The sequence below is a fragment of the Mytilus edulis genome, chromosome 11 (assembly GCF_963676685.1).
Source record: "Mytilus edulis chromosome 11, xbMytEdul2.2, whole genome shotgun sequence".
NCBI lineage: Eukaryota > Metazoa > Mollusca > Bivalvia > Mytilida > Mytilidae > Mytilus > Mytilus edulis.
In genome coordinates this window covers 41,502,865-41,513,856 of record NC_092354.1, presented here as the reverse complement: position 1 = coordinate 41,513,856, position 10,992 = coordinate 41,502,865, and the positions used below count along the sequence as shown (strand labels likewise).

At 31.2% G+C, this 10,992-nt stretch overlaps 1 protein-coding gene across 1 annotated transcript in view; it reads right to left on the bottom strand.

Moving 5' to 3' along the window:
• LOC139494267 (zinc finger protein 226-like) overlaps window positions 1–3,668 on the bottom strand; it is a 9,128-nt gene extending 5,460 nt beyond the window's left edge. Inside the window, exon 1 of the mRNA XM_071282436.1 lies at window positions 3,593–3,668. The gene's annotated coding sequence lies outside the window, so the exon portion shown is untranslated. The remainder of the gene's footprint in view (window positions 1–3,592) is intronic.
• Between the last annotated feature and the right edge of the window lie 7,324 nt (window positions 3,669–10,992).

The following is a 10,992-nucleotide window of genomic DNA, read 5'->3' as shown; positions in this document are numbered from 1 at the left end:
AGTTGATAAAAATGGGTGTCAAAGCAGACCTCGGCAGAGAGAAAATTCAAATTTTGATATAACATTGATGGATAAAGTTTAATGGGCGTCGATCTCGTAAAAGCAGATCGTCCAGCAGAGCCTGTTATATAATATGATGAAAATTTGTAAAAGTTATTTCCTCAAAAGACAAAAGTTTGACCGCTTTTTTAAAATAATGTTGATGATAGACCATTTATGAAAAACGATGTCATCATTATTATCAGTTTTGAAGATGATTCAAATAATGTTAAAGAACACTAGTTCAATGCTTTAAATATCTTATCAATTAAGTGTATGAACTTTTGTAATTGCTTTTCTAAATTTGACAATTGACCAGTTCAATTTGAAATCTGAATTAATTTGAATCAAGGTAAATTTATAGAGATGACCTGCTGTTGAAAAAATACCCGATGAATGATTTTGTTCAGTGGTTTATGTTAGCTGAAATATATGTTTTTGTAATAGGCCTAGGTAACTATAGCTAAGATGATGGACTAGTGCATCATGTTCAATGATATTCATGTAATAACAGTAGCCCATCCAGAATTATTCCAAATGTTACAACTTTCATGAACCTCAGTGTACAGGTTAAACTTAATAATATACATTTTCCGTTTTTTATACATGAAAATTATGTTATTTCGTCTTAGATTTTATGCTTAAAAAATTCCAAATTAGAATAAAAATACCCAATTTGATGTTCAAGGGACCCATTTGAAAACACCTGGAATCATCCCTGTGTTTACAGTTTATCTCTATCTATAATAGTATTCAAGATAATAACCAAAAACTGCAAAATTTCCTTAAAATTATCAATTTTAGGGCAGCAACCCAACAACGGGTTGCAGGATTCATCTGAAAATTTGTGAGGGGATAGATCTTATTCTGATGGACATTTAAATCTTGAAAGATTTGCCCTAAATGTCTTAGTTTCAAAGATATAAAGCAAAAACTGCATTTTACCACTATGTTCTAATTTTAGAAAGTTCGGCCATTTTGTTTGGTAGGTGAGGTCATCGGACACATTTTTTAAACTATATACCACAATTATGATTGTGGCCAAGTTAGTTTAAATTTGGCCCAGTAGTTTCAGAGAAGAAGATTTTTGTACAAGTTACAAAAAATGACGAAAAAAGTTGTTAAAATTGACTATAAAGGGCAATAACTCCTTAAGGGATTGACTGACAATTTTGGTCATGTTGACTTATTTGTAGGTCTTATTTTGCTGAACATTATTACTGTTTACAGTTTATCTCTATCTATAATAATATTCAAGATAATAACCAAAAACTGCAAGATTTCCTTAAAATTACCAATTCAGGGGCAGCAACCTAACAACATGTTGTCCGATTCGTCTGAAAATTTTAAGGCAGATAAATCTTGACCTGATCAACAATTTTACCCCATGTCAGGTTAGCTCTAAATGATTTGGTTTTAAAGATATAAGCCAAAATATACATTTTACCCCTGTGTTCTATTTTTAGCCATGACAGCCATCTTGGTAACTGGTTTGATGGCCAGGTCATCGGACACATTTTTTAAACTAGATACCCCAAGGATGGTTGTGGCCAACTTTGGTTAAATTTGGCCCAGTAGTTTCAGGAGAAGATTTTTGTAATAGGTTTACAGACGACGGACGCAGGACGCCGGACGACGGACGCCAAGTGATGAGAAAAGCTCACTTGACCTTTCAGGTCAGGTGAGCTAAAAAGGTAGTGATCAGCCTTGGAAGATTTAGATATCAAGTCATTCCCATCTTTACCAATTGTCATATTCCTGACTTGGTAAGGCATTTCCATAGGTAGAAAACTGTTGATTAAACCTGATACACAAATATGATATACTAGAACACACCTGTGATATCGCGGGTCCGTGACTGAATTAAAGTATATAACTATGTGCAAGCCTTATTTTAGTATTAGTATTGTCATCTTATAAGTCATGTCGATTATAAGATACACAGTTTTCTCTGCTTTCAAATCTTTCTGTTTGAACCCGTTGAACTGGAACTTATCAATTATTGGCAATAATAATTATTTAGAAAACAAAAGGTCCTGGAATGGAGTATTTTTTAATCAACAGCATTGTCCTATATTAGTTAATATTATATAATTTAGATACATTTAAGACCAACTGTTCAAACTGTTTTCTAACTGAACAGAATAAAGATGCACAAAACTAATGTATATTTTTTCTTCTTCTACTGAATGCATATATATGTGCTTATTCAATATTTAAGCTGCTATATTTAACTGTATTATGTATTTTATTTTGTATGTATTTTTGTCCGTTTTCTATTTGTATTAATAGTTTTTGAAGGCCTCATGGAAGATTAACATGTAATTGTTGAATGTGTTACCTTCGATAAATAAAGAATTTTATTATTATTATTTATTTAGTTATAAATAAAGTTGAATTCTTTGATTCGCTGTTTTACGTCATGCCCGCTAACAAATTGAAAACTGTACCTATACGCCTTATTTTTAATCCAGATTTTTAGTATTTGTATTGTTATCTTAGAAAGTCTTACTGATTAAAATACTACAATAGGTAACAATTTGATAATTTAGTAGTGTCAACCCTGTGATTATGACCCATGTATATAGCACATTAATCCTGAATACACCACTTGGTGGTGCACCTGTCAGATGCGGAACGTACAGATAAGGTAATAGGTAACAGATGAATATACTATTGGTATCGGTATCCCGGAACTTCTTAATTATTGGCAATATTAATTAGGCAGCAACCATTTGATTTTCTGGGGGGGGGGGGGGGGGGGGGGGGGGGCTATGGTTTTTTTTTGGAAAAAAAAGTTTGTTTCCAGTTTTTGGAGAAAAAAATAATTTGTTTTTGATTCTGAGAATAAAAAATTGTTTGTTTCACCCTTACCTGCCACTATATGTAATGCTAAAATTGAAAGAAAAAAAATGTTTTTGACTTGTCGCGAAAAAAATAGATTGTTTTTCGCGGCAGGCGAAAAAAAAAAATTTGTCCAGAAAAAAACCCCATAGCCCCCCCCCAGAAAATCAAATGGTTGCTGCCTTAGGAGGAAAACAAAAGGGCATGGAGTGGTGTAATTTTTAATCTACACCTTTGTACTATATTAGTTACATATAAAGTTGAATTCTTTGATTCGTCGTGTTTACATGATGACGGCTGACAAATTGGGCCTCGTTATTTTAGTATTATAGATACATACTAGTATATATGTTAATTTGGAGTTCCATATACTGAAAAAAATATGGAAATTGTAAACAAATACAAATTACTAATACATATTCAATCGCGATAGAAAGTTTTTTATTAAGCGTAGCTGTCTTCTTTTTTACAGTTTAATGGCTTACTAAGTGTCAGATGCAATTATCAGATTATAAAAACTTATAATAATTAACTCGTGGATTTGAAGATTGATGTGAGCAAATCCATATATTGTATTTAAAAAAAAAAGCATGGATACTCTGACATACTGTAAGAATTTTTCGTTTTAGCGATTTACTTCGTGAACAACTTATACAAACATATATGATCTAAACGTGGGAACAGCATATATGTTCCTGTCTAAACTTACAATTACATTATTATATACTTTTAGTCATCTGGTCATGGTAGTTACAACCTGAGTGCAGACTTGCCGAAAACATTTCAAAGGGCGATAACAAAGAAGGTTTTTTTTATATATGGAACGCCTACAAAACAACAATACAATAATATATATATATGCTTTATTTTAAAGGCACTGGCTACGGTTACATGGAAATGTAACAATAATAAAAATATTATTGTTACATTGGAGACTAATTGCCGGAATGCATGGTTGGGTAAGGAACTGTTTAATTACGAATGTAACAATACTTATCGAGGCTACGGTTACATTACGTTATTGTTACATGAAAAACAGAAATGTACGCTAGATTTTAATGCTTAATTCTTTCATATGTATTAAATAATACTTGTAATAATGATAAATAATAAATATTACTATTCAACAAAGTGCGGTGTTTAAAAAGTTTTACGTATAAATGGTTTTGATGTTCTTAAAGATACTACTCCAGATTAGGAGTGTCAAAGACGAAACATATAGTTCAATTGTTTCACTTTTAAGTATTTTAAAACTGCACACCTACTCTTATTACTGTCATTATACTTTGAACAATGGATGAAGAGATTCCTAGTACCGACTTTGTTTAGGGTGAACAATTTAAGTACAGCTCTTTATAAGAACCAGGCAGAGTGCCATATACATGTGATATATGGGGGGTTCCAGATTTTATCTATAATTGGACTAATAGAAGCAATAACTGAATAAAGCTCAAAAAATAATTTTGAGTGTGAAAATATGAGTGGTTGCCATGGTAACGGACACACTATTTTTGGGTTGTTAAGCATTGTAAAATCATTAAAAAATCAGCTAAATCACCACATTTTAGAGCCTGATTATGAATAGAATCATGCATTTTTCATTAATGTTCATATGTAACATTTATACAACTTGGTTTAAGCTTCATTTTAGTGAAGATTGCATGTCAACCAAGTTTGTATATTTTTTGGAAAAATTTGCGAAAAAATGCATATTTTCAACATTTCTGAAATTGGGATTTTTTCGAAATTATCAAATTTTCTCAGGTGTTTTTAAAAAAAGTGCAAATGTGTACAGAATAGTTAGCACTGTAGTAATGAAGTTTGGATACTACTTTACCAAATTAAATAGAAAAATGCGTGGGATTTTTTTTAGTTTTATCACCATAGCAACCGATTTTTTCCTTGGAAACAGAGTTTTTATTTGCAGAATATTGCAGTTTTAGAGCTTAAATGTCCTGAATTGTTTTATAACCAATAAGAAAATACATAAAAGCCAACTCAAACTTTAAATTACTATTGTCAAGTGTTGATGACTTCAATTGTTACCACGGAAACACATATTATCCATAGCAACATCCACTTAAAAACTGCAAAAATAGAAATTTATGTAAAAAAATACATAAATAGAGGGTGTTTATTTTCAAATTGGAATATGGCTTAATTCTTTGCTTCACTCACAGTCTTGTCTGGGTTTTTTTTCCTTCAGATTGTTCAATAAATGTAATATATAATGTAACATTGGGGTTGGAGGGAGGGAGGTGGTAGGGGGTATGTTGATTTTTTAAAATGTTGCATACAAGTAGATACTTAAAAAGATAATTGCATTTGGTCGGACTTTGTTCCGAGTTCATCATCTGATTATCAATTTTTGGAAGTTAGCAGATGATGAACTTCATGGGTTTACAATAACTGGGCCAACCTGGTTTATGGCAAGGCAAGATAGATATGGCCCTAACAATTGTAAGAAAATTCTTAATTTCTTATGGCACACACCCGTCTAAGATGGTATTCCAGCATAAATCACAACATTGACCTGTAACATAATATTAACAAACCAATAATAGAATCATTTGGTCAAAGCATTTCTAAACTGAAACTTGAGTGTGATGGACGGACGGATAGACGGACAGGCAAATTGAACACATTTTAAGTTGGTGGTGAGTTAAAAAAATAATAATAGTCAATTGTTGATCGCTAATATCAGAAGTCCAGTATAATGGAATCCTCTTTAAATATACATGTAGCTATTAACATATCATTAATAACTCCTTTGTTGTACTACTATCCCGCAATTAAAATTCAGGATCTCCGAGATGGACAAATAGAATACATCTGCCAAGTTGGAATTGTGCTAATCCCGGTAAAATAATTATGCTATTACCGGCAAGATTATCATATCAAAATTATCAAGCAAAATAATTGTATCAATTATGAATTATTCCTTACTATGCGTCGTTCTACATATATCTCATAAGTTCAAGATTCCGATAACATTATATATTGTTTTTTTGTGTGTATGTGTGTGTCAAAAGGAAGGTTGGGATTGATTTTTGGAGTGTTGGTCACAACAGTTTAGGAAGTAGGGGCCAAAAAGGGCCCAAATAAGCATTTTCTTGATTTTCGCACTATAACTTTAGTTTAAGTAAATAGAAATCTATGAAATTACACAAGGTTTATTTTGTGACCACAAAAGAAGAGTTGGGATTGATTTTGAGAGTTTAGGTCCTAACAGTTCAGGAATTATGGGCCAAAGAGGGGCCCAAATAAGCATTTTTCTTTGTTTTCGCACCATAACTTTAGTATAGGTAAATAGAAATCTATGAAATTTAAACACAAGGTTTATGACCATAAAAGGAAGGTTGGGATTGAATTTGGGAGTTTTGGTCCCAACAGTTTAGGAATAAGGGGCCCAAATTAAACTTTGTTTGATTTCATCAAAAATTTAATAATTGGGGTTCTTTGATATGCAAAATCGAACTGTGTATGTAGATTCTCAATTTTTGGTCCCGTTTTCTAATTGATCTACATTAAGGTCCAAAGGGTCCAAAATTAAACTAAGTTTGATTTTAACAAAAATTGAATCCTTGGGGTTCTTTGATAATTATGCTGAATCTAAACATGTACTTAGATTTTTCATTATGGGCCCAGTTTTCAAGTTTGTCCAAATTGTGGTCCAAAATTTAACTTTGTTTGATATCAACAAAAATTGAATCCTTGTGGTTCTTTGATATGCTGAATTTTATCATGTACTTAGATTTTTGATTATAGGCCCAGTTTCCAAGTTGGTCCAAATTAGGGTTCAAAATTAAACTTTGTTTGATTTCAACAAAATTGTATATTTGGTGTTCTTTGATATATGCTTAATCTAACCATGTATTTAGATTTTTGATGTTTGGGACCGGTTATCAGATTGGTCCACATTGAGGTCTAAAGGGTCCAAAATTGAACTTTATTTGATTTTATAAAAAAATGAATTCTTGGGGTTCTTTGATATGCTGAATCTAACCAAGTATTTTGATTTTGGATATTGGACCATAATAGGTAATGTCCAATTTAAAATTTAAAGCTTTTAAGTTTAAGTTCTGAGACCACATTCATTATGTGTCAGAAACCTTTGTTGTGTCAACTATTTAATCACAATTCAAATTCAGAGCTGTATCAAGCTTGAATGTTGTGTCCATACTTGCCCCAATGTTCAGGGTTCGAACTCTGCGGTCGTATAAAGCTGCTCCCTGCGGAGCATCTTGTTTTAGGTTCAAATTTCAAAAAAAAATATTTTGCTATTCTCAACGCTTTTTTTAACCTTTACATGAATTACGCCCCTATTTTCTGTATCTGTCTCTGTAACCTTTATAAAAGACTGCATTAATCCCGAAATTTGGAATGAAACCACTAAGCTGAGAATATTTGCATAAATACAAGATTAATAACAGTAATAATTTGAAGACAAATGTCACACATGGTCTTATTTAATTAAATGCAACACTAGAAACAGCGCAGTACATACCAATGTTATTTTTCTTTGTAATTATCAATGTTTTCTAGTCCCAACAAGTTGTAATCATTCATGAATACAAGACTTTATTGTCCCATGTGTAAAAAAAGAATAAATTTTCGATGTCCCACGCGTTGTACACACATTTGATCAATTCAAGGTACAATGGCAAAAACTAAAATAAACACTTTTATGGCCGCGCCGCAATTTGGGAGGGGGGAGGGGGCGTTGTAGTAGGTTTAATCCATGTCCGTCAGTACATTAGTCGTCACAAAGTTGGTTTCTATTTTGCAATTATAGTTTGCCTCAATCAAATCTTATGAAACATGTATACACAATGCTTATTACCACAAAACGGAGATAAAGTTTGAATGTTGTTGGTATCACTGTTAACTGTATATTTTGCCTTAAATGGCCTGGTTAACTATAAAAATTTCTAAAAGTGACCATTTGATCTTATGATGTGGTATAATTGTAAATAAGACAACTCTCTACAAGATACCAATGATCATAAGGTAGTATCCAGAAGTAAATTTTGTAAAAATAAAATTCTATTTTTTTCCGTATTTTACTTATAAATTGACTTATTTTTTTGCGGGGAAACATTGCATTTACTCTGTGGTTAAAGTTTTTAGAATTTTAATAACTTTCTTAAACTATCCTGGGCATGCTGGGTTTGTACCAAACTTGGACAGAAGCTTATTTATGATCATAAGATAGTATCAAGAAGTAAATTTTGTAAAAAGATAAATCCATTTTTTCCGTATTTTACTTTTAAATGGACTTAGATTTTCTTCCAGTTAACATGACATACAGTCTGCAGTAAAAGTTTTTAAAACATTTATTAGATTCATAAACTATCCTGGATTTTTACCAAACTTGGACAGAAGCTTTTTACAATCAAAAGATATTATCAAGAGGAATATTTTTACCGATTTTTCATTATTTTTGCTGAGCCTGCAATTTACAGCAAAAGTAGGCAAGACACTGCTGTGTTCCGCAGAACCCTTACTAATCTATTCTTAAGGCATTCAAATGAATAAAACTTGAGGTTTCCCAAAATCTGACAAAAATCCCAAAACTACAATGTACCTTAACTTAGCTCTAAAACCAAGTTATATCGATGTTATATAAGAAATTTCTGAGAGAAAAAAAAATGATTCTATTTATAATCAGGCTCGCCGACCAAACGTTATCTTTTCAAAAATCTTCATGTATGATATCTTTAAAAAAAATGAACCTACCCCCCCCCCCTTTTTTTTTACCTTCTAACCCCAATATTACATTATACATTTCATTTATTGAACAATCTGAAGGGAAAAAAAACAGACACGACTGTGAGTGAAGCAAAGCATGCAGTCATGTTCCAATTTGAAAATAAACACCCTCTATTTATGTATTTTTTTACATAAATTTCTATTTATGCAGTTTCAGAGTGGATGTTGCTATGGTTAATATGTGTTTCTGTGGTAACAATTGAGGTCAACAACACTTGATGATAGTAATTTAAAGTTTTTATGTATTTTCTTATCGGTTATGAAAAAATCCAAGACATTTAAGCTTTTAAACTGCAATATTCTGCAAATAAAACTCTGTTTCCAAGGAAAAAATCGGTTGCTATGGTGATAAAACTGAAAAAAATCCCACGCATTTTTCTATTCAATTTGGTAAAGTAGTATCCAAACTTCATAACTACAGTGCTAACTATTCTCTACACATTTGCACTTTTTTGAAAAACACCCGAGAAAATTTGTTAATTTCGAAAAAATCCCAATTTCAGAAATGTTGAAAATGTGCATTTTTTCGCAAAAATTTTCAAAAAAATTACAAATTTGGTTGACATGCAATCTTCACTAAAATGAAGCTTAAACCAAGTTCTATCAATGTTAGATTTGAACATTAATGAAAAATGCATGATTCTATTCATAAGCAGGCTCTGAATTGTGGTGATTTAGCTGTTTTTTGAAAGATTTTACCAAGCTTAACGACCAAAAAATAGAGTGTCCGTTACCATGGCAACCACTCATATTTTCCCACTTAAATTTTTTTTTTGAGCAATATTCATTTACTGCTTCTACTAGGCCAATTATAGATAAAATCTGAAACCATCATGTATCGCACTCTGCCTGGTTCTTACAAAGAACTGTACTTTAAAACTTGGGATGCGTTTTAAACGAAACTGAAACAATATCAAGACACACATTTCATACAGCTATACTAACGCAGTTCTAAAAAAATGATACATCAAAAGCAAAGTTTGCTAACTGTAACTTAAATAATGGGAACTTCTGTAAGTACATGTATCCATGGAGGACGTAATTTCGTTCATCAAAAATGTGTCGGACTTAAACATGCTTTAAAAACTACTTACTGGATTGGTCATATCCAACTAAGTTAGACATCACGTGACTTTTGTGACGTATAATAGCCGCCATTTTGTATTATATTTCCCCATATAAAATGCATATATGCTTCAATAAAGTTTAATTTTCTCATAAACCTGATCCGTTTTCTTACTTTTGCAAATCAATCCTTGATATTCAAACATATTTCTATCAAGCAATGTTGGTCCTAACAGTTTAATTTTTGATTAAATTCGGTCAAATCTGAATCGTAAAACATGCACTTTTTCTCGTCATTTCTCCGTTGACTCAATGCTTAATTACCGATACCCATGTCTACTTGTACAAGTTCAACAAATAAAGAAATTCTGTAAATAAAAAAAACAAACTTTGCAAATCGATTAAGTATATTCAAACATATAGCTGGCGAAGAATACTACTTAAAACAGTTTAATTTCAGGGCAAATTCGGTCAAACATCGATTTAAAAAAGGGAATTTTCCGGGATTTTTCAAAATGGCGGCTGATGTATCATATGGAAATGTTGCATCAAATCAAGGATTTCTATAGTAAAACTTTCCTAGATTATATTTAATTTTTCCTAAAGAATCTCTGATGTTTCTGTTATTTTCCTTTAGTGATATTTCGATATCATTGATTTCAAAATTTCTTAATAAAAAAAAAATATTTTAAGTGTGACACGGGAACATTTATTTTGACAGATATTCATCCAGGAGATACTGTTACCAGAAAATAGTTTACAATATCTATAATAAAAAAAATTCTCTTCTTTTTTTAAAAGTGTTTTGAGAAACTAGCTGTCATTGTTTATAAAAAAAAAAATACAGTAAAGAAATTGTATGTAATAAATTTATGTATTGTAAATATAAAATAAATGTCTTCAACTTTTATTATTTAGTACATATTACTAGTCCAATCGTATATAGCGTTTTTTCATGTAACAATAACGCAATGTAACCGTAGCCTCAATAATTATTGTTACATTCGTAATTAAACAGGTCCTTACCCAACCATGCATTCCGGCATTTAGTCTCCAATGTAACAATAATATTTTTATTATTGTTACATTTCCATGTAACCGTAGCCAGTGCCTATTTTAAAAGACTACGTCACATTGACATGTGAAACAAGAGGTTAATACATACAAAATACAATCAAGGAAATAAATCAAACAACATAAAAATGAAATATATATAAACAAATATTTTACTTTATATGACTCTTATATTATACATGTATTTTTTTCCCTCAA